Below are 11676 nucleotides of genomic sequence, written 5' to 3'. Positions count from 1 at the left end.
AGGGGGGAGGGGGGAGAGAGAGAGACCGCTTGTCATAAAAACGCTGGCCTCAAATGTGTGAGGTCCTGGGTTTAATCCCCACTACTGGGGGGGGGCAGTTCAATTAAAATCTGATTCATAATGACAACAAAAATTACAATCCAGGATTAGATCTGCAGATAGATCTAGAGGTAGATACAAGTGCAATATAAATCCAAACATTCCTAAAATAAGCAAATTGAGGAAAACAGCTAGAACAATGTTGAAAAAAAGGAGCATATATGAAGACTGAAGATTTCATTATAAAGTTATCATCGTTAAATAAAGGTGGCAGAAATTGAATTAGTCAAACAGATCAATAAAAACAGAAAGAAAAACTAAAAATACATGTGGAGTCAGAGAAATGGTTCAGCAGGTAAAGGAGCTTGCCACCAAATCTGGCAACCTGGATTCACTCCCCAGGACCCCATTGGTGGAAGGAAAGTACCTACTCCCAACTTGTCCTCTGACCTCCGTATACTGCCAGGCCCACACATGAACACAAATAAATGGCATAATAAAAACTGAAATAAGTAAAATCAAAACAGATGTGTATATGTGGAAATATATACCTCAGGAGCTGGGGAGACAGACTATAAGTATTTGAGAAATTAAATTTAAAAAGATTAAAATAAGATCCCTACATCACACAATGGAGAAAAAACTCCAGATTGTTCACATCACACACAAACACACACAGGCACATGCATATGTGTGTATATATATATATATATAAATATATCGCATATATATACACACATATATATATACAGACACATACATATAAGCACAGTATCATGATTACCTTGTAGTGAAGAAGTTCTTGAGAACCCAGGAAAAGACAAGTCATAAACGAAAAGCACTGCAAAAACTGGCTACCTTGGCATCAACAACTCCTACACAAAAAGTAAACAGAGCTACAAGTCAAGTCTTTATCTTCACACTAGTGATGCTTCAAATCCATGAACATTGTCTCTCCATTAATTTGGATAGCCTTTCATTTGCCTCAGTAATGTTTTTTATTGAGGGCAACAATCCAACATAGAAATGAACCAAGGATATGCACAAGCAATTCCCGGAAAACTCAGAAGGCCAATACATGTGCAGGGAGAAAAGCAGTCAACCCCAATAGTAACCTAAGAAATGCAAAATAAGCACAGCCAGGAGATTGCATTTATACCCAACAGATGGGGAAAAATTGCAAAATCTAATCTTTTGGCAGTGATCTGGAGAAACAAGCTCAGAAACAGCTGGTCAGAGTGTCAAATGAAATGCAATTTGGCATTTTGGCAATCCCCCGTCAAACTGACACTGCACAGACTTCTTCAGTGCAGCAGCTCTACTTCTACTGTAATTCCAAAGTTCTGTTCAAGGATCTTCAAGTGCTGCTGCTTGAAACTGCCGAGAAATGCAAACAGCCCTCCACAGAAAGAAGTAAGCACAGCATTTTTTACATGTTCAAATACAAGTAATATTGGTAGAGGGTCTGCCTAGCATTGGCAGGGACCTGGTCCAGCACCTCCCCTCCCACAGTTGTACGAATGAACTAAATCAGCAGTTTTTAAATTGCATAGCCTCAGGACTCTCTTTAAGCTTTCAAAAACTTAGGACCACATAGAGTTTTTATGTGGCTCCTATTTACCACAGAAGTTTAAACTGAGAGCCCAGCCTGGTGGCACAAGTCTGTCACCTCATCACTTGGGAGGGTAAGGCAAGAGGACTGCAAGTTTCAGGACATTCTGGGATATACAAGTAAGAGATTGGCTTTAAAAAAAAATATTTTTTTTTGCCAGGCGTGGTGGCGCACACCTGTAGTCCCAGCACTTGGGAGGCTGAAGCAGGCGGATTTCTGTGAGTTCAAGACCAGCCTGATCTACACAGTGAGTTCCAGGCCAGCTGGAGCTATAAGGAGACCCTGTATCAAAAGACCAAATATATATATATAATTTTTTTAAATTAAGATATTTAGGAATCAGGTGGGAAAGTACACACCTTTAATCCTGGCACTACACAGTTGAGTTCCAGGCCAGCTGGGTCTACAGGGAGGCCCTGTCTCAAAGGCAAAAAAGGGAAAAAAAGAAAATAGTAAGTTGGATCCACATATAACATAGGTAAAAACATTGTTGAGTGAAAATAAATCTAAAATGGTACATAGTATGATATTTTCATGTGCAGGTAAAACACACAAGGCAATACTTGATTCGTTTTAATTACGTATGTACTAGAACAGAGGTAACTTGTGAAAAGAAGTGGGATGCAAGAGATTTTATTTCAATAAACAAACTACAAAGGAAACACATCACAAAATAGTAAAATTTCTTAAATCTCAGTAAATACTTGCTGCTCAGTAATTATGAAACATTTCTTAACTTAAAACTTTTAAAGACTATAATAGCTGTATACTTCAAGGCCACTGGTTTCTTTAAAGCATACTACTTCCCTTTCAGTAAAATACAGTTTCAAGATTACCTGGATTTTATAAAATGCTGTCTGGAAAAACAATTTGTCAGGAATAAGAACAGGTTGGCCATATTCCAATCAGATGAGGGATGGGGGATACAGGTTACTCAGCAGCTGAGTTTGACCTGCAGTCCTAACAAGATAGGTGTGTCTTAGTATGAATATCCCTTGCTCAAAGAACATGCAGGATGATTCAATTTGAATAGTTGAAATCTATTCGACTAAACCAAATTTACTGCACCCAATAATTGAGATAATTGGTTTTGGAGATAATGCCCCTATGCCAGGTACTGCTTGGGGACAAAGACAAATGAGAACCTGTCTCTACATTCAATTTAGAAGAAAAAATACAAAGATACAGTTAAAGTATGATAGATTAAATACTAAATTTAAAATGTCCACATTGTTCTATGGAACAAATAACCCTGGAAAACTGATTGGTGCCATTAACAGAAAGAGACTAAGAAGCAGGAGGTGTTTTAGGAGGTCTGGGTTTAAAAGATCGTTTTCTATAAATAGTACTGGGCATCTATGTGCTGGATAAACTTGGTTTCGGCTATGTTAAGACAGGTTAGACACACCAGTAAATACACTCAACAAGCAACTCCAAGTACTGGATGAGAACCTACAGAAGATTCCAGAGAGAAGAGGCTAGGGGATTAACCTTGAGGTGAAATCCCACCATAGGAGTAAGAAAAGAGAAACAGAACACACACTTTTATGTGGCACATTCATTAACATGTAGAAGTTTCTTACCTTGGTAATTACTGGATTTAGAGTAAGTGACGTGAAAAATACAAGGTAAAGCAAAGAGATAACAGGTGAGGTTTCTGTAAAATAAGCCAGCCCACGAATATTGCTAAGGCAAGGGAAAGGCACTGGCGGAGTTGCAGGGCAATGATGCAAGAGGCAGCATCACAGACAGCTCCATCCCATAGGAGGCAGGCCAGGGCATGGGCAGGCAGCAAGTCTAGTGGCCAAAGGCAGGCAAAGAAGGAGGGAGGGAAATTCAAGTGCTAACCAGATAGCTGGTTAACCTTTTCAGTTACTGAAAAATGAGCGAATCTGAGCCAGCATTCAGGAGGCTGAAGCAGGAGGATCATCAGCACATTGAGGCTAGCCAGCTACTTTAATGAGACCCCGTGTCTCACAGCAAAGAAACAAGCAAAGCAAAACAAAACTAAAAAAGTAATCTTTACTGAGGGTGAAAGATTTCAGGAGCTATTCAAGGAGTTAATTTTTTAAAACCTGAACTGTCAGTGTACATAACCATAACCAACACATTATCAGTGACAACACAAATCTAAACACGGTTAGAGATTAAGCAATGTAGGGGAAAGGGTTTTTTAAAGCATTTATGAACATGGTTTTTGAAAAAAAGAAATTGCCATCTACCTGAGAAGTGCATACACATCAAAAACTAGCACAGCATTTATCTGAGACGGATGTTAATCAAGTGTTCCACCAATCAGTTTCCCAAACTATAAAGGTCTGCCCTTTCAGGCAAAAGAATTGAATTTTGTATTTAACCATTTCTGATGGGAACTAACACTACCAATCTTCCTAATTATAGAACTTGAATCAAATTTAATCTGAATCTTCAAATCTTGAACATCCACTGTTGCTGGACTGTCTAGCTGGCCTGGAACATGCTGATATACCAGGCCAGTCTCAAACTCACAGATTCGCCTGCCTCTGCCTGCCAATTGCTGGGATTAAAGGTGCACACCGCCATACCGTTTCGTTATTGACCATCTCAAACTCGTATATTATGCATTCTGACTGCTCTCACCCACTCACCCCACCCCTGCCCACCCAAGAACTGCTTCTTAAAAGCTTTTTTGTTTAAGAGGGTTTTTTTTTTTCATTTTTGAGGGGAAAAGAGCTTTTTTTTAATTTTTAAACTTATTTTTTTAATTTGTTTGTCTTTTTGAGATAGGGTTTCTCTGTAGCCCCAACTGGTCTGGAACTCACTATGTAGAACAGGCTGGCCTTGATCTCACAGAGATCTGCCTGCCTCTGCCTCCCAACTGCTGGAATTAAAGGTGGGCACTACAACACCCAGCTTTTAAAAAGAGCTTTAATAAGAGTTTACCATGGCCTCTACAGCAAACTCTCACAGTCCCTCCACTCATCTCACGGAATACTACAGACCTGTTGCTGTCCAGAAAAGTGAAAAACTCAAAGTGAAGTCCTATGTAATCCATAGGTTTGTATCATAAAATTCTAAACACATTACCCACATGTGCATCTAGATAAGTCAATATTAATCAAATAATGCAGAAAGGCTTGGCTTAGCAAATAACCTTAGGTAGCCTCTCAAACAAAATGGTGGTTAATCTCACCAGGGGGAAAAACAGATTGCAAAGGGCAACTAAAGGCCACTTTAAAAAAAAAAAAAAATCATTCCTCCAATCTACTTTTCAAAACCGACTTCTTAAAAGATTACCATGGGAACACTATTGTAGGTTCATTTTTCATCTAGCCCACAGCACCAGTCCTTTAATTTCCAACAATGGTAAATGAAATTATAGAAAATCGTTCTCTGTTTACTATGGAAATAATTAACAACTCTGGGCAAAACGTTATTTGAGGCGAGTGGTACCGAGGGAAAAAAAGGAGCAGCTAGCTGTCTGATGAAAATGGATCACTGAAAATGTAATAAAATCCTACTTCTGAACTCCGTGATCGTCATCACAGTGAAACACTACTCATCTAATTCTCTCAATCTCGTCCTAGTCCAATGGAACTGAGGACCATCAAGCACAGCTCATCATCCTGTTAGTCTGAGGGTTCCCTCTTGCCTCCCCGACCTGGCAGGCTGCAAGCTACCTTTCCAGGCCTACCTACTCCCCTACCTGCGCTATCCACTTTAGCCAAACAGTAGGACTTGCTGTTTTCTGAAGAAACTTCACCCTTGAAATGCCCTCTGCCTACCCTCGCCACCACCTAACGACGTCCTGCCTTTGGAAGCGCAAAATGCCACCTATTATTTCAGGAACTGTTTCCTGACGCTGCTTCCCAGGGACCCTGAGCCTTCCCTGAAACCCCAGGAATGGGATGTGGCTTTCCTGTGGCACTTGGATTTCAACCTTCTCTCATCTACCTTTGAATAAACTGCATCCATCGTGCAGCACCTAGCACGATGCATCGCAGCATTGGACTTCGAGTTTAACAGAAAAGTTGCACAGTGTGCAGTAAAAAGTACTTTGGGGTGAAACTGCACTTTAAATCTTCACAGATAATCGAAATACCACGACAGGTGAACGTACCCTAAAGCACTACAGAATGTTCTGCACTAAGAAAATAACTTCCTGCCCTTTTCTTTTTCTGAGAAAAAGGAAAACACACAACCATCACTAAAACGTTAAACGCAGCCTTCAAGAAACTTGTTTCCATATAAAACGAATACAAAAGACTCCGTCCCACTTCTATTCTTCCGCTTTCGTGCAGCGCCTTTTTTTTCCCTATTGGTCAAAAGAGTGGTGAGAACTTTCCCATCAATTTTTCTTTCTTTCTTCACTGACTCGTGAAAAGCAGTGATTGGTGGAGAACATCCGCATCGAGGTCACCCTAACGGCCATGTCTGACTTTCTCTGAGCGAAAATAAAACTTCCTGGGATCCCACCGCTGCCACCCATCCCGATCACCAAGAGATGGCTACAAGCCACAGGGCAAAGGTCGGAGCCCCGGGGGAATACCGATGAGGTGGCTCCGGCGCCCAGACGGCCGCGATGGCCGCCGGCGGCAGCTAAGCTGAAATGCAGCGGAAACAGCAGCCAGTCACGGGGCTGAGGGAGGCAGGGCAAGAAGGTGGCGCTGCCGCCGAGCGCCTGGAATTCAAGCGCTCATCATGGCGGCGAGGGCAATGGCCGCCAAGGGAAGCGAACACGCCCCTCCGCGCACACACGACGCCGCGCCGGGGCTCCGGTGCCCGTCACCGTCGGCGCCGTCGCCGCTGCCCGCTCTCCCACCCCCCCTCACGGGCTGTAGCGGAATTTTCTCCTCAGACGCCGCCTTCAAAATGGCGGCTCCCCCTCCCGGCAACCCTCCCAGTCGTCCCCTGAAGCAGGCGCCGAGCCGTCGCCATCTTGTCCCCCGTCCCTCCTCCCCCCCCCCGACGATATTTACATAGCGAAAATCGGCCCGGCCGGCCTGCGGCCTTCACCTCATGCCTGCAGCCTTCGCCTCCTCGCCAGGCCTCGCCCCCGCACGGTTCCCGGGGTCGGCTGTCTCGCCCACCCGGGACCCCTCAACCGCCTCCCCCGAACGCCCGCAAACACTGCTCCGGCCCCCGCCCGCTTACGGAGTGCGCTTCAACCGCCGTTCCAAACACCCGGGCGCCTCCCCAGGCCTAACTGCGGCCTCCTTTAGGGCCTGCTCGGCGTCGCGCGCCACGCCGCCCGGCCTAGCGCGGGAGGGCGCCTTGCGGGCCGCCGACGAGGCCGGGACCAGGCCGCCGCGCGCGCACTAGGCCCTACGGCCGCGGCGGCACCCAGGACTCACCGGACAGACGTGCGGCGGTCGGCGACGGTGGCGGGTGCTGCAGGCCGGCCTTTCTCTGGAGCACTGGGCCGGGCTCCGGCTGGTGGGGCGGGCGGAGGGAGGGAGGAGGGGCCGAGCTCGGAGCTGACAAAAAGCGGCCCAGCTCCCCGGCACGGGCCCGCCGTCAGCACGTCACGTCACCGCCGGGGAAAGAGACCCAGGAAAATGCGGAAGGATAGATGGGCCCCCTCCTCCGCCCGGTGGGTCCTTCTGACGCCCCCGGTTGGAGCCGTTCACGCCCCGCTACCGGGGTGCCCAGTGGCCTCGCTGCAGCGGGGTCTCCGGCGGCCTGCGTTTCCGTGATAGCGCCCCCCTTCTTTCCACCTCCTTCGTGCTCCCGCCCGCCACCGCCGCCACACACACGCCGCTGCTGCTGCCGCCGCCTCGGCCGTAAAGCCCGCGCGAGGCCGCGGTCCGCCGACCCCGTGGAGAGGCGGACGGCCGGGGCGGCCCCCCACCATGTTTGTGGGCCGCAGCCACCCCCCGGGGGCCTCCTGGGAGACCTACCGCCTCTTCACGCGGGTCCTGGCCTGAGGCGGCGGCTCGAGTTATTTGCAGGCCCTCAGACCCCCGCCCTCAGTAAATGTGTTTTTTTTCATCCCGGTGCTGGGGAAGAAGATAAATTTAGCAACCCCCGCCATCCCCTGCCTTCCCCTTAAAAAAAAAAAAAAAAACATAAAATGAAAATGGGTTTGCCAGTTTTGCCTATGCAGGCAAGGGGGGAGGGTTGCCCTCGAACAACTACCAGACCCCTTATTTTTTAAAAAATAAATAAGCTTTTAGTCAGAAAGTTAAATTGGTGGGGGGGTTTTGGGGGTGGGGAGGGTGTTACATTTTGAAGCTTTTCACACACTGCTGTGAGCACGAAGGTATAATGGACTTTTCTACATACATGTGTCAGAGTTTGGGAGAAGCGTATGAATTGTAACTTTTGTGTATGTTTCAGAAATCATTTTCCACATTGTTTCTAGAAAATAGAAGAGGATGGGATTTTTTTTTTTAAATGTTGAAAGCAGACTTTTTACAGTTTAAAAAGAGGAAATATCTGATTCAACAAAGTATAAACTTCAAAAATACAGATTTTGTGTTTTCCTCAGTTCAAATTACTTTGGGACTAAAACTGTATTTTTTTTAAATAGCAGGGGAAAGTTTTTACATTAATCTAGACTCTTAACATGCTTCTATAGAACTCTTGGGAGGGCGGGGAGAGACAACGTCTAGGAATATAGTCCAGACTGACAAACTTCTTGCCTCAGCCTCCCAAATGCAGAGATTACAGGTATGCTCCACCACGCCCAACCTGACTTAGTGATGTGATGATATGATATGCCTCTTACCCAGAGTTGAGACATTTTTAAACAATAAAGAAAACAAAAATGATAAAGCAAATAGCACACTGATGTGAAATACTTTTGAACACAGAGGTCATGTAGTTTGATTTGCTGTTGTACCCTTTGAAAAACTCCTAGAATGTAAAAGTGTTCCTTCCCTCAAACATCTTACAATCATAAAATACTTTTAAACGGGGAAAACAAATGTAGTCTAAGAAAATATCTCTGAGACAGGCATGGTAGCTCATACGGGTAATGTCAGCAATCCAAACTCAACATTGTGTCAAGTTTGAGGCCAGCCTCAGCTAACAGAGATCTTGTCTCAAAAAGAAAAAAATACTGGCTCAGATAGAACATATACTAAAATTGGAACAGAGATTAGTATGAACCCTAGGCAAGGATAATAAAAATTTGTTATGTGTTCCATAGAAATTTTTTTTGGTCTTTGTGAGACAGGGTCTCCCTGAAGCCCCAGCTGTCCTAGAACTCACTATGTAGACCAGGCTGGCCTTGAATTCAGAGATCTGCCTGCCTCTGCCTCCCGAGTAGTGGGACTAAAGGTGTGTGCCACCAAGCCCAGCTAATTTTTTTTCCTGAGGTAGTTATTTTCCTCTAAGGATTTTTGTTTTGTTTTCTTTCTAAAACAATTTTCCTTTCAAACATAAATGACAAAGTCTTCAATCACTTTAGAAAATCCCTTCAGGCTGTGATACAGGCTATATTCACAGAAAAATAAAGCCAAAGTAGTATTACTTCAAGTAAAGAAATGAGAAAAGTGCTAGATATGGAGGCACACACCTGTAAATCTTAGCACTCAGGAGTCTGAAGTAGGAAAATCAAGAGTTCATGCCAACCTGGACTACATAGCAAGACCATCTCAGAAAAAAAAGTTGTCCAGTGGGTACTGTACTCCCAGATGCTCAGGAAATGAGGGGGGGATTCCTTAAGTCTAGGATGTAGAGACTAGCTTCACCAATATAGTGAGACCCCATCTCACAGAAAAGGTGGTGTGAGATAGCTTATGTAGTCACTTTAATATAGTTTTAAAAATGTTAACCATTGCTTAAATACTTTCCAAAGGCCTCCACTTAATGCTAGGCTTGATAAGAAAGAGATCTCTACATCATCACACAACCATGAACAGCATATTCAAGACGCAACAACCTAATGTCAGCATACTTGTTAGTTTTGCCATTATTACCACTGAATACAGTTGTTAAGCATGAAAGAAAAGTGTCCGGGGGGGGGGCTGAAGAGATGATGGCTCAGCAGTTAAGAGCACTGGCTGCTCTTTCAGAGGTCCTGGGTTCCAGTTCCCAGCACCCACTTGGCAGCTAACAACCGTCCTAACTGCAGTTCCAGGGAATCCAATACCCTCTTCTGACCTCCTTGGGCATTACATGACATAGGTGCACTTACATACATGCAGGCAATACACTCATTCACATAAATAAATATAAGTTTTCCAAAGAGGAAAAAGAAAAAAAGATGTTTCCTCAATTTAAAATACCACCCAAATTACTGGGTATTGATGGTGTCAAAGAGCCCTTTATGATACTTGACATATATAGAGAAACTTCAGCAGCCAAGTTCTATTGCTTGGATTAGATATACTTTTATTAAAGTATAATGATTATAGTATTGATGATTGCACAAATGGAATCAACTATGTTTTTTTATTTTCAAAATGAGAGAAAGTAGCAGGGGGTATAGCTCAATGGCTGCGCACTTCGCTCTCATGTGCTAGGTCCTAGATCTGATACCCAGCACTGTGATCAAAATGAAAAGAATAACATAGGTGGATCTCTGTAAGATCAAGGCCAGCTGGGGCTACAGGGAGACCCTGTCTCAAAAAAAGGCAAAAAAAAAGAGTAGCATGATACTGTCATTCAAAACTACATGGTTTCTGAAAGTACAGTAGGACCCTGAGCACACCTAAGACTATGAAGATAATTTGGAGAGCAAGCCTTGGGTAGTTAAGCACCAGACACTTTGTGCTTAAAGCCTAACTTGCCTTGATACTTTGGATGGTTGCTTTATAATAATGCTAGTGACTCCAGACCCTTGGACATTGACTCTCTGCCTTCTGAGTGAGACCAAGTGTAGAATCTTGGAGAAAGGGAGTAAGGAGGATACAATAGTTACCGTTGCAGAACTCAAACGAGGAGGCTGTATAGAAGCACAAAAACATTCATGAAAGTCTGACACGGTGGTGCAGGTTTGTCATCCCAAGCAATGGGGAGGCTGAGGCAGGAGGATAGTGAATTAGAGGCCAGCCCCAGATAGATAACTAGACCCTGTCTCAAAGAACTAACAGACAAAAAAATAGTTTTAAAGTGCTTTCATTTTCTCAGCTAAATAAACAAACAATAAAAGGAAAATTTATCTAGGGAGATTGAGAGCCGAATATCTCAAAAACCTGTGCTATAAATATAAAATGGCTGATTTCAAAGCAACCAGAAGAATTTTGATGATGTGCTAAAATTTATTTGTTCTTTCAGAGCTGTTAATGTATGTCAGATAGTTAAAAACATCCACTCAAGGTTTTGAAGGTGTGTTGTTAATAACAATCACTGACATATTTATAGGTACTTAAGTCAGAAGCCATGCAAGGCCTTTCAATCATTTCTTCCAGAGAAAGATAAACCAAAAAGAAGCTGTGGCTTTCCACTTCACATCAGTCACTGATGGGACTCCAAATAGAAGATGATACATTATTGGCTTATAAAGAAATATGGACTTTCTTGAGTAAAGTTGTAATGATGCATATATTTTATATCCCAAAGTTAAAAAAATTACTCTCCCCTAGAAAAGCTGTATTTTTAATCTGAGCATGCCCTATAAAAATTAACTGCTTATCTGATACTTAAAACTTAAATTGTACTTAACATGAGCAAGTTGTATCTTCCATAAGAGTTCTGTTGGCTATAATTAATGCCAAGTAAGAACTGGTAAGCCTTTAAGCTGTGCACCTTCCCCAAGGAAAATAATTTTAAAATAAACAATGACTGACAACTAGGTGATTTTTCAAGCAATATTTTGCATATGAATCATTAGCTGACTAAGACATTGTTTAATTCCTGAAACTCGTCAATGGCCAAATTCTACCTCATAGATTATAAAGCACAGGACACAGCGACCCAACTAGCCTCACTGAAGAGAGAAAGATCAATAGAGAAGCCTAGAAACAAGCAGCAGCAGCAGCAGACAGCAAGTACCCCTGGTGCTGAGATTTCAGCCTCCATGAATTGTCACTGAAGAAACCAGGGCTCCTGAGAAAAATGACTGGTTCCTAGGCTGGCACAGGAAAGCACATGTTGAG

The 11676-nt window shown here is 43.7% G+C and overlaps 1 protein-coding gene across 6 annotated transcripts in view; it reads right to left on the bottom strand.

Moving 5' to 3' along the window:
- Positions 1-7475, bottom strand: part of Zfx (zinc finger protein X-linked) — a 50117-nt gene extending 42642 nt beyond the window's left edge. The window contains exons 1-2 of one of the 6 annotated variants that reach the window (XM_008822718.3): positions 2011-2049; positions 824-914 (exon numbers count right to left, since the gene is read on the bottom strand). The gene's annotated coding sequence lies outside the window, so the exon portion shown is untranslated. Of the gene's footprint in view, positions 1-823; positions 915-2010; positions 2050-6784; positions 6943-6984 lie in introns of those variants that run through there. The other 5 variants (XM_029558431.1, XM_029558434.1, XM_008822717.3 and 2 more) reach the window with 5 other exon arrangements.
- Positions 7476-11676: the final 4201 nt, after the last annotated feature.

This window comes from Nannospalax galili, unplaced genomic scaffold (assembly GCF_000622305.1).
Source record: "Nannospalax galili isolate Female #2095 unplaced genomic scaffold, S.galili_v1.0 scaffold7, whole genome shotgun sequence".
Taxonomy (NCBI): Eukaryota; Metazoa; Chordata; class Mammalia; order Rodentia; family Spalacidae; genus Nannospalax; species Nannospalax galili.
This window is presented reverse-complemented; position numbering and strand designations above follow the sequence as displayed.